This window comes from Micropterus salmoides, unplaced genomic scaffold, assembly GCF_014851395.1.
Source record: "Micropterus salmoides isolate LMB-PRFRI ecotype aquatic unplaced genomic scaffold, ASM1485139v1 Ms_hic_scaffold_15, whole genome shotgun sequence".
NCBI classification, from domain to species: Eukaryota; Metazoa; Chordata; class Actinopteri; order Centrarchiformes; family Centrarchidae; genus Micropterus; species Micropterus salmoides.
Genome location: NW_024040596.1, coordinates 21191813 through 21203190, shown reverse-complemented (window position 1 = coordinate 21203190; position 11378 = coordinate 21191813).

The window sequence follows — 11378 nt, the reverse complement described above, 5'->3', positions numbered from 1 at the left end:
ATTCCTGCCGAACACAGTGGCTTCTGTGGAAATATGTTACTCTTGCCTCTTTTCTTTGACTCTAAATAATTGAACAGAGAAAGAGGAAGGCCTCTGCAGGGTTCATATTGAGTTTTTACTGACTTTCCCCTCTGTTCCTGCTGGCTGTCTTCTTTTACACATGCGCACACACACACACTCACACAGATCAGATGACAACACGGCTGTCTGAAATTCACGGCTTTGAGCTTTTGACAAAATAAGTGAGATGAAGACAAGCGCAGGTACAATATGGCCAGACTCCGCTGGGTTTGCAGATGCTTACACTCCACTAGCATGAGCACCACCAGGAGCCCCAGGGCCCTGACAGAAAAGATATGACATATTTAAAAAAAAATAAAATAAAAACTAGAAGGAGGGAATGAAAACAACTTCCCCATGAAGAAAAAAAAAAGCCTCTGTTTTATATCTCTCTCACAACGACAGCTTCAGGGACAGTTTATGTGCGAGAGACAAAGATACTTTGACACTGTCAGCTTCTGTCACTGACGCTACCAATGGTTGCTGGCGAGGAGTCGCAGCAAAGCGGCCTGCTCCTCTTGTGCATGTGTTGATCTGTGTGTGTGAGAGACTGAGAGATGGCTGGGTCTTTTGTGTGTGACTTGATGTCTAGAGGCCTTTATGATAATGAATGCTAGGTCTTCCCCCACTAAAACATATCAATAAATAAAACATAGGAACTCCTACATTGTGGCTGATTCACACAGTGAAGAGGCACAGGCCCCTTTTAGCTCACTGCCACTTTAAGGGAGCGTAGCTTAGCTGTGATACAAATACACCATCATAAACACTTAAGATGAACAATCCACCTGAGACCGAGAAAGCAGCCCTTTTATCCACAGTGAAGGAGAACTATACATAATTAAGAGAGGAAAGTGTAAAGATATAATTGGTACATTGTTGATAATCTTGATTAACATTATTAAGTAGTTTTTAAAGATACATGACTCTGAGCCATATTTAGAGGACCTAACTTATTAATCAAGCAGCTGTTTGCTTTAGCTCTTCGGAGAAATACAGAACAAGAGGTACAGTAATAACTCTGCATAAGGGGAGAATATATATTGTTATTTTACACTAAATTAATAATCAACTAAGAAAACTAAATTAAGAAATTGGTTGGACCTGTGCAATGATTAAACAAAACCTATAACAAGGATATAAAAAATCACTGTGCGCTAAGAAATGGAGCTGACAACAAGAATTAATACAATCAAAACCCATAATAAATCCCTGACTACATGAAACAAAATTTTAAAAAATTACTCCACCACAATGGTTCCCCTTTGTGTCGTGATAATTTCAGCAAAAGTCTTTGTTTCTTTATGTTTTTGCTTTGACTGCAGAGGTCATGTTGTGGGTCTTACCCTCAGGTTTGAGGTTCGCTCTCAGGTGCTGTCTGCTGTCCACGCTTAGCTCACCCCCAACCATCCCCAGGCTCAACTTGGCTCTTCAAACACAGCTTGAAACAAAACAAAAAAAATGTGGTTGAATGAAAACAGAAGATTAAACATTGATTAGCATGAAAACATTGGAGGATGTTTACTTCCAGAGGCAGAATATTTTTAAAAAGGTAAGAAGAATTTAGCAAAGAGGAAAAAAAGATCTAAATAAGCAACTCACAACTTTTTGTTTTCAAAACATAAAAACATACAATTTTTTGTGGACAAATGACCCCACAAATCAATCTTTAAAATTATAGTTTTTGAGCCTTATTGACCCATCAACATTATAAATAGAAGTGAAAATCTATTACTCCTGTGTTTACGAGATGAGAGTGTGACGCTGTATAAAGGGAAAAGACTGAGCTAATCTTAGGTTATATACCAGTATATGTAGAAAAGGGCATACTTATTACAAAACCTTACTGCAACATACTGAGGCGATACATCATAAAATATTTTTCCTTTTTTTCCAACTTAACAATCACACCGTTTCCCTCTACATTCCTTCATCAATTATAATCCTTATAAAGGATCTAAACTTGTTAGAGTGACACATCTGAATAGCAGATGACACACAATTCACCATGTAGTTTAAATATCATAGAACCTATTTTGCTTTAGGCTTTGTGGTGATGCTTGTCATCATAGTCATACTGCCCTCCACTGGTTAGAAGTCATATTACAACAACCGTGCTGAAAGTAAACTCAGTATTGACATTCCAATTTCACTAACAGCAGTTCAGGGTTGTTAGAGTCAGGTGTGATACAATTATTGATGAGGGCGAAAGACTCCATCGTAATGATGCACAGCATTTTCTTTAGAGCACCTAATCATTACAAGGTCCAACTTCCAACACCCTGTTCCATGAAGTAGCCTATAACTCAAGTTTGCCAGACTGAGGTACTGTTGCAGGTCTGCATCAGTCAAAACTTCTGTCCAAGGTTTTCTGCTCTGTTCATCTCATCTATACTGTTTTATTCTCCTTTTCATCCAGTCTCACCATTTAGAGTTATGACAACTCCACTGTAAATAAGTCAACATTAGATGTGGGTATCTTATCAAAATTCGTGGCTGTGGGTTTATGCAAATCCTTACACAGTGATACACAACATACACAACATCAGTTTGTATTCATTTAATTACTCTTCTCTTCTATTTCATAACAAGTGGAAAACCAATGATCAAATTACTGCTGAAACTTGTTGCATTACACACATGGTAGTCACTTAGGCTAAGGAGTTTTAATAGGGGCAATATTCCAGCACATATACTGACACTGTGATGACAACACCTTAGGCAGGTGATCAAAGAAAAAGGGAAGCCACTCGCTAAGGTTTGTCAGATATTATTATGATGGAAGGAAAAACTGATGACTATTTTGATACTTTCTTTGATTGATCTCCATCATCATCATCTTCATCAATTTGCTTAGTATGTATTATAAATAGTGAAGGGGAAAGAAGACAACAGAGAAAAAATGTTTCCTTATTTATATTATCTACTTTATCTCATCTACATTTATCTTATTTTAAAATGCTACACTATATGCACTTACTAAAGAAAATACTAAAATATATTTAAATGCTGTATGGCCCTTAAAAGTATTAGGAAAGCAGTATTTTCCCAATAGCTCCCCATTAGTGTCACAAAGGCTCCTTAGACTTATGTTGCACTCATGGCAGAAGAGCTACTGCACTGTGTCATGTGGGTGCTCCCCATAACACTGTGCACAGGAAGATCAGTGCATTCACCAAGTGATTCAGTGATTCTGTTGCTTATCTTTAAAGAGCACACCTATGGCATGACTGAGCTGTCCCACAGACTACAAGTGCACATCTTATTTTTATCACTTAAAAAAGTAAGCTCTAAATATCTTAAAAGCTCTTCACATTTGTGGTGCACCTACACTGGTGTTTTCGCTTACTGTACCTGATTGGAAATCTTCTCTTGGCTGAGAGAGAATGTACAGACCGTGCTGCTGTTAACTCTGATGTACTTGTTTGTGTGGCATAAAATACCTTTGTCATTCATTCTGACTGGTACATGTAGTTTGATTAATTTACGTCATTTCCAGCAGAGCTCCGCCCAACTCCGATCTGGACAGAGGTCTAATTAGCGAGCACAAGTGAAAATACCTGCGTAGATTATCAGGACCTTTTCAAGTGTCTTTATTAAATTCCTCTGAATAAAACATTTATATACACAGCCTCCCATTCACAATCAGAATGAATATGTGAAACCAGGGAGCCACAGTTAAGCAAATAAATGAAGGCTTGAAACTGTTTGCCAAAATCTGCTTTAGAAAGCTGAGAATAAAAGCTGAGAGCAAGCATGCCATCACATCTCTACCTACTGTTAACACATGCATCTGTGATATAGAGTGAGACTTTTCACTGATTGTCCCTGGATATAAATGTTTCAGTTAGTAAAAGGATGTGTTTTAACATCTTTTAACTGGAGCTACATACAGTAAAGCAGTATGTAAAGACTGGTTTCTAATAGAATTCTCCCTTAGGGCTTCTATCAAGTTGCAACGCCCTCTTTGCAACAGTGCAGTTTATGGGAAATGTGCTGCTGATTTAATAGTGCCTCTGGCATGAGACAGAGGCAGGCAGTTATTTAGACTGTATAGTAGTTTAATTTGTTAATGGTTATTATGCCAAACAATTAATTTTGAAATGATATATTGATGTGTAAAAAGTTTTAGTTCCTTTAAACAGGATGGAGGCCTGCAGGTCATGCCACATGTTCTTTAATGACACGTCTCCTGCCGTCTATCAAAAATACAAATAGTGTGCACAAGTACACAGTGGACCTCAACCATATAAAACAAATACGTAATTAACTGACAACTCACCATCTACATTATGGCTGTCCAGACTTCAGGTAGATGATTAATATTCTTATGCTGATACATTTACAGGTCACTGTAACCTGTTTTCTACATCTTCAGCCAATTCACCTCAACAGACACAAAAATAATAAGAGTGATAAAGGCTGTTGGAGTTATATGTTACATTACTTTACACCTCTCACTTTTGTAGTTTTGGCTATGATTTACTATTGATTGTGATATATAACCAGTACAAATAATGTCCAAAATTCTTTCCCTCAGGGATGTTCTTCCTGATTTTGTGATAACACCCAATGGTACCCCACATGCCCAAATTTATTTTAAATTACAAGCATTCAGTTTCAAAACATCAACAGTGAGCTGTGGATTACTTTGGGGATTTGAGCGTGCTATTGGTTGCAGTAATAAAACCAGGAGGGGGTATCTTCAGATTATTGCCAGAATCAAATATACCTCTGAAATATACGCTGGTCATTGTGACGTTATTTTAAGTGCATACAGGCTGAATTATGTCCATTTTTTCTGTGAAGACAGTAAGACTCTAGATGTGTACGAAAATAATCAACCACGTTATAACTGTGAAAACAGCAGAGTGATTATGAAGTGAATGAGAGAATAATTGATTTCTATCTCGACTTTACTGGTGAAAATGTTACACTATGCGTAGCTGTTGGAGACGCCTGAATAGAATAATGAGTGCCTAACGTCTGGGAGCTGAAAGTAGCTAATTCAAGAAACTGGCCATGTTTAGGATATTGCCATGATTGAAACCAGATGGTACTGAGAAAACACACACTTTTCATTTTTCATTACGCTCTCATTTGGTGAAAGTCCTTTAGATATAATGTCCCACTCTTTTGAAGACAAGTCTTAAAACCATGTCAAACTTCCTGCAATTAAGTTCTCAATGGAATCTATAAGAATAAAATAAATTCTGCGGTTTGCAAGACACCTGGCAAGTTATCTATAGTTCTGTCAGCAAATTTATAAGCCCTGATGAAAAACTCCCCATGAATCAGACCAAAGTTCATTCTCCTCATTCACTGAATCAAAGGCCTAGACATGCAGAGGAACCTACAGTTGGAACTTCGTCAAGAATAAAAGTCCGAACCTCCCATGCACCCATGTAATGTGTATGCTTGTGCACATATAAGCAAGGTCCCCTTGGGCAAGATGGTTTGGCAGGGGATCACGAGGAACAAGGTCAACATGACGAGCCAGGGAAGGCAAGGCAGGCGGAAGAGTCAAAAGAAACCCAGAGAAGTCTTTGAATCCAGTGGAATTCCTCTCCTCCTCCGCAGTTCCTCTGGGAGGCGTCAGGAGCCTGTGGAGAGAGCGAGGTAAGACGGGGACTGTCAGGAACAAAGCTTCAAATTCACATGATATGTTTAGCTAAAAGGGTGAAAGAGAAATGAATCAAAGCTTGGCGGGATCAAAGAAACACAACAATAAAGTCAAGGCGGTTGCCATGGGACCAGCAGGAGATGCATATCATTTATAAGTTGTTCTTCGGGTCTGTCAGATGTGGAGGGAATTGATTGTTATTGTTTGGAGGATGAACTGCTGCTGGAGGGGGTTAAGAGCAAGGGTTATCATCGCACAGTGAGAGGAATATATCTTCTCATTTGTTTTAAACAGCAGCCGCCTGTGATCTGTGTCAGAGGCCACTGCATAAGCACCTTCAACTCATGATAACAGACAACAAGACAGACACAAAGACACAACTTTGTCAACCCCATAAATATCTTATCGGCACAAACCATTGATAGGCTAAACATTTGTTTTGCATCTTACACTGTCAGAGGTTATGATCATTGTTGCTGTTTGAATGTGAAATCAAATAGACTTAAGCTGTTAACTGGAGACTTTCATATCCATTCATACAGTGTAATTTTCAAACTCACAACTGTGGCAATGAATATGCTGTTTCTTTTTTTAAGTTTTTAATTCTTTAAGGGTTCAGTTTACCTAAATTAGAAAAAGCATAATTTCTCATTGAGCCCTAGTATCTAGCCATGCAGAACATTTAGTTTTTATGCAACTAGGTTTTAAATTATCCACCTCTGAAACTTCTGCCACCATCCCAACAAAACGGAGGTGAATGGAATTTATGTTTTTATGCTCAAGGTATTACATTCTTACATGAGACATAGTTAACCCTAACACCTATGTAGCGACCCATAGCTTAGAGTTTGAGACGCCAACCTTAAAAAGCAATGTCTCTGGTCCGCCCAGGGACCTATGTTGCATCTCTTTCTCCTTCATTTCCTGTCATCTCTCGACTGTCTACAATAAAAAATGCCCAAAGTTATACTTAAATAAAAAAAACTTACACGAAACTCAAAAGCAACATGTCTTTCTGGAAATTATGGCCTTACTTATTTACTTACTCTGGATATGTTTATATTAATTTAGTTAATTACCAACATATCTGAAAACTTTGACGTATTTAATAATAATATAATAATAATGACAATAAAAAAACACAAAATAAAATAATCTAATAATCTAAGCAAAATAATAACACACCTTGGTTCTCATTTAAGTCTTTAAATGAGAGACTTTAACTAATGCAAATGATAAAAACTACACAAGGATCCCCAAAACTCCTATTCCACTCCATTTACACATTGAATATTAAAAAATATTAAAAGTTAAACATGATGAAAGTTAAAATGCTCATAATAGCTCAATTATCAAAATTGTGAGAAACCTTATGAGAAAAGTCACATTTTTATTAACTAATTCTCACTACATTAAACCAATGAGGTAGTAGATAAAAATGCTGACTTATTTTTGCATGATTTAGACTTCACCACCACATTGTTTTAAAATTAGTAAGACAAAATTTGGACTTAAGTTCTTGTCACTTTGTTGTAACTGTGATTATTTTTATTTTTATCTTGAATAAATTTTCATCTAGCCCTTTTGTTTTCTTTTCTTAGTGGAAATGGGCTTCTATACAAATTATATCACAGCACGTGAAACAAATAATTCTTCTGTATTGAATTATTCTACTCATGTCTTAATTACTGAGAATTAATGGATTTAATGGATCCATATGCACACATAGCATCAGCCAATTTGATTGACATGATAGTGAGCATGTCATAAAATTTTTTTGGTGCCTGTGAATTTCTGCCTGTGTGTGTGTGTATGTGTGCTTGTTCAGAGATGAGACCCGTCTGTCTGCTGCTCTCTCAGATTGCACCCATGAGAGATCCCAAAATAACAACAAAGAGCCCTCAGTGGGTCGGATGAAAGCCCTGTCACCAACCATTTCAGCATGGAGAGTCTCCTCCCCTACTGTATCTCTGAGTGACACCTCCCACATCACATGGAGACAGGAAGGGGAGACAGTTTCTCCTATTTGACCGCAACAAATATTTCCATATGTTAATGAGATTGTTGTTGGCTTTTAGTGGGGGCCAACTGGGTTCTGATTGTGAGTTGAGTGGTGGTGTGTTCGCTTTCACTGCTGATGTTTACATATTCCTGCTGGTAAAAGTTGGGAGTTACGACTGATCAGATAGATAACACAGTCCAATCGTTTACTCAAATATGTTTTTTTTCTTTCTCCTTTTAAAAAAATAGTTTGACATTTTGGAAAATACATTTATTTGCTTCTTTGCAAAAAGTTAGATGAGAAGATTGATACCACTCCCATGTTTATGCACAAAGGCCATTAGCTTAGCTTAGCAAAAGACAGGAAAGGGGGGGGAAACAGGTAGCCTGGCTCTGGCCAAAGTTCAAAATTACACCTACCAACACCTCTAAAGCTAATTAATTAACCCATACCCAAACAGAAATGTAAAAAACACAAGTTGTAGTTTATTTTACAGATAACATGCTGTAAGTTGCCAGGCAAATAACGGAAAATAGTTCCAACATGTACCTGACAAGCAGGCAAACTTTGATTAGAGCTATGCTAGCTGTTTCCCCTTGCTTCAATGCTTTATGCAAAACCAAGCTAAGCTAAGCTAACTCCTGATTGGAACACTTACAGTGAGAGAATGGAATCAATCTTCTCCTCTAAGTCTAAAATTAAGTATATATCCCAGAACAAAAAGTCAAACAAATCCAGAAATGTTTAAATTATGTGGCACCAAAAAGAAAAGCAGACATGAATCAATTTAAAATCTCTGCTATATAATTCACTGATCTGTTATACCATATCTCCAATGAAAAGTAACCTACTCTTTTACACAGTCCCAGCCAGCAGTTAAATCTGCAGTGAAAATCCCTCCATGTTTTACTACTGATGTCAGGCCAAAAAAAACTACAAACAGCAGAGAAGGACTCCATTGTTATTTCTAACTGGTAGAAGCCCTGAGGTTATTTTTCCTCTGCCTTGAAACAAATCAATGAAGCACGACTCACTTTGAACAACTGCACATTTGCTGAAATCAGATGTGGGTTGAGGAGCCAGCCATCATCGCACTTATTCTGTTTGTTGACAGAGGAGGCCTTTGATAAACAAGTCTGTTCTTTGAAACAGGTGCCCAAGCATGAGTTCAGTATTGAGAGGCAATTCAGAAAACTGACTGATTAGAGAGTGTTTGTTATTTTGCATGCAACCATTTGGAATATGTGTATCCTTCCCCAAGTCATAGAGGTGCTTTTAAACAAATGGTACAATGATTTATTTTTCAACTAAAATCCACCTAACACAAAAGTTTGACATGGATATTTGTAAAATTTCAAATATCTCAGCAACTGAAATTGTCTTTCCTCTCCTGTCACTTTGATAAGAGTGTAAACAAACAATATAACTGATCAAATCAGGCTCTGTATGGAGCTTTACTTTAGCCAACGTCGCCACCAAGTGGGTACACTAGAACTAGCATAAAACTTCACTGAAGCACAAGTTTACACTACAAGGCAATTCACATACTAAATCCTATGAAACTTTCCACTCATTATTATTTAACAGGCTTTGATTACTTCACTCTTGTTAAATGTATAGTCTGCTTTCTCAACTGAAACAATGAAAAACTAAAGTTATGACTTAACCCTGAAGTGTTTTCATTGGCTGTTCTACAACAGTGAACACAACATGCAGTCCACCCGGTTCACAAACCCAGCTTATCCTCTTTATCAACATATGGAAGTGTTTTCAAATCGCTATCTACTAGCAGCAAATGGTCTTAAATCAGTCATTTTAATATCAAAGCACTTAACACTAGAATGATGATTACTTGCAGGTGGATATCCATGCTGCTTGTCAAGACTGCATTTGAAGAAAATGACTGAGCTCTTATCCGACACGTACAGTACAGCCAGTGTTCAATAGGCAAGATCACATTACAGAAGATTACTTTGGAGTTTCAGCAATTTTCCCAAATTACACTAGCCTTTGGTCTCTGGTAAACTTGATTGACTTGAATGGTTTTCATTAGAAAGCCTCGCAGAGGCTTTGCTGTTGATGCTCTTACACAAGAGGGGGTGAGCGGGTGCAGATGGGACACTGGAAATGAACGGATATGTAAATCCTTTTATGGAAATGCTTCATGCTCCTTCTCTTCATGTTTTAAGGGAATACAGGACTCAGCATTCTCCTACTACAAAACCATTTGGTGTCACTTAGCTGTCTACAGATCAGTAATGCAATGTGTATGAAGTATTGAATTTATTGAATCAATTCAGGCTTTCACAATCACTGCAGCAGTGGCAGGAAAGTATTGCAATATATGGTGTTTTGTTGCATTCACTGTGTGTTCACAATAAAAAAAACCTTAAACGATTTACTCTCTGCATCATATTTGAACTTCAGTCCACCCTCCCCTGTCTCTGCTCATCGAATGAACAAAATCTGAGTAATGGAAATCAGTTAGATGTCACAAAGAGCCTGAGCCCAGACTGACAAGAAAATAGCCATTAATAACATGACCACCCTTATTACACTTCAAGAAAAATACTTAGTGAGGGATCCAAAATGAAGAATAATCCGGATACACTTGAGTGTCACAAAGAATAAGAGCATTTTATCCTGGCCAGAGATATTCCCACATTCCCATCAGCTGTTTGGCCGCTTTACCCACTGACTCGAAACTGCAATCCATGAGGAATATCTGTTAGACATTATGGGATTGTTTATTGTGCTTAAAAGACTATCCTACCCAACCAAATGCATAAAGCACAAATATATTCCCAAACTTTGCAACATAAATCTTAATTTTGATATCTTGCAGTCACTTAATGTTCAACAGATCTCTACAGCACACATCTAGCTGCCACTGGAAAGAATTAAACAGTTTAACAAAACACGGAACTCTGTGTGTCTCACCAAGTTTTCTGAGGAGATCTGCAGGTTTGTGATGCCATCTTGAGGAGGTTTACTGACATACTGTAATAGGGAACTAAAACTGTGAAATAGCTGCAAAACAAATATGTGGGTTAAAATTCCAGCGTATCAAATATCACTTAGGAAGCGAGCTGCATCTACTGAAAGTAAAATAGTAACATGCAAAGTTTCTTCTCTACAGCTTGAAGTTGGGATTGATTAATGTCAGAGGATAAGTAGTGAGAGTTTGATCATTCTTTGCAAAAAGGGCAATTATGGTCAGAAAGACCATATGGGGCAATAATATATGATGTGTTTAAATAGTGCTTTGATGGATTTGTCTGTGGGTTAGTGTGACGCAAACTTCACGCAAAATTGCTAGGTTAAAGCTCTATAACGCTTAAAGGGTTATGTGGGTTGTACCAGTTTGTAAAAAAAGAGGGTCAACTTGGAAACAAACCCCATTATACAAGACCAAGACAAATGCTCCACCCATGTCTTGGAGTATGCTTGAGAGGGCCCCATTGCAATATGCTTTGCCCCCTTTGTCGCTGGCAATCTTCCTCCAGCCTCCAATAAAGTTGAGGTAAACATGAAGCCATGTCTGCTGGGGAGACACAAAACATTATTGTACAAAAATTACATCCTACTTAGGCGATAATAACGCTGCTTAGATTTTATTATTTCTTCTTTAATCATCTTTCTCCCATTGCATCCAGATTGCATCATTAAAATATGACACTTCAGAGTGTTTAA